The following is a 1158-nucleotide window of genomic DNA, read 5'->3' as shown; positions in this document are numbered from 1 at the left end:
TCACTTACTCAGTAAGTCATAACAATAAAACTGACAATTGTCATACGACAGGCGCAGTAGTCAAGGCAATAGTCAGCCGCTGAGTTTTGTCAGTGCTGTGGGAATAGGGCGGTTAATCTCATTTGAGAGCGTAAAATTGTAGTTTGACAGTTCCACAGGTTTTAGTCCGAAGTTCAAAGGAACAGACTATAAACTAATAAGGAAACTGTTTGTGGGTTTTTATTGTTGAATTTCACAAAATAAACCTATTTAAATACAAAATATATTGTTTTATTAGGAATTTGCTGCGAATAAACAACCAATTTATCAGCTGTTCATGAAACTTGCAAATTATTACTGGAAAAGCGTTCGCGTACTTTATTGCAAATTTTTTCTATGAGAGCGAATTCTTAGAAATAAAGTTACTGGAGAGTTGCTGGCAAGTTACTGGATAATTTGTAAAAAAAAACACAACTATTGTTGTCCAAATGATAAGTAAACAAACCGACTGACGTTTTTACAGGAAATAGTTCCTGTTTTTTCGCTCCCGTGCACTTCTGCATCTGTTCTCCTTTTACTCTCACTTGAGATAGTAAAATTGTAGTTTGACAGTTCCACAGGTTTTAGTCCGAAGTTCAAAGGAACAGACTAAATGTCTTCTAGTAGCATGGAGTGTCAAAAGTCTTTGACAGATGCAACGCTACTAGAAGCTTTCTCTCACAGGGGCGGTTGCAATTCATGGCACGAGTTATTTATAGAGCTAAAAAAGAGCTAGGAACTAAAGTCCAATTTTCGGAGCTATTTAGAAAAATAGAGCCAATTTTAGTTCCAAAATCACGAAAATGGCAGCTCTATTCACAGCGCTATCTATCGCCAAGTAGTGTATAAGTCACTCAATGCCCGTGAACACACTCCGTGTCACAGCCAGCTTTCGTTCGCACCTTTGACATTTCAGCTTGCGAATAAATTTTTGACAGCAGTTGTCATCAGCCAGGTTGGAAAATTATCCTTTTCGCACATAAAATTTGTGAGGAATTCCAATAAATACACTTGAAAAAGGTAAAAAAAAAAAATAGTGAACTTTTGATTCCATTTCCGTGACTCAAATGCTATAATGCGTTTTCTTTCCTTTAAATATGCGCACCTTCGAAGTTGGCATTACATAACCCCTTTTTTAGG

At 36.7% G+C, this 1158-nt stretch overlaps 1 protein-coding gene across 1 annotated transcript in view; it reads left to right on the top strand.

Moving 5' to 3' along the window:
- The first annotated feature begins 927 nt into the window (after positions 1 to 927).
- Positions 928 to 1158, top strand: part of LOC118737818 (ATP synthase-coupling factor 6, mitochondrial) — a 913-nt gene continuing 682 nt past the window's right edge. The window contains exon 1 of the mRNA XM_036468593.1: positions 928 to 1038. The gene's annotated coding sequence lies outside the window, so the exon portion shown is untranslated. The remainder of the gene's footprint in view (positions 1039 to 1158) is intronic.

Source organism: Rhagoletis pomonella, unplaced genomic scaffold, assembly GCF_013731165.1.
Source record: "Rhagoletis pomonella isolate Grant_MI unplaced genomic scaffold, Rhpom_1.0 Rhpom_scaffold_00004, whole genome shotgun sequence".
NCBI classification, from domain to species: Eukaryota; Metazoa; Arthropoda; class Insecta; order Diptera; family Tephritidae; genus Rhagoletis; species Rhagoletis pomonella.
The sequence above is the reverse complement of the archived record's forward strand: the minus strand, read 5'-3'. Positions and strand labels throughout refer to the sequence as shown.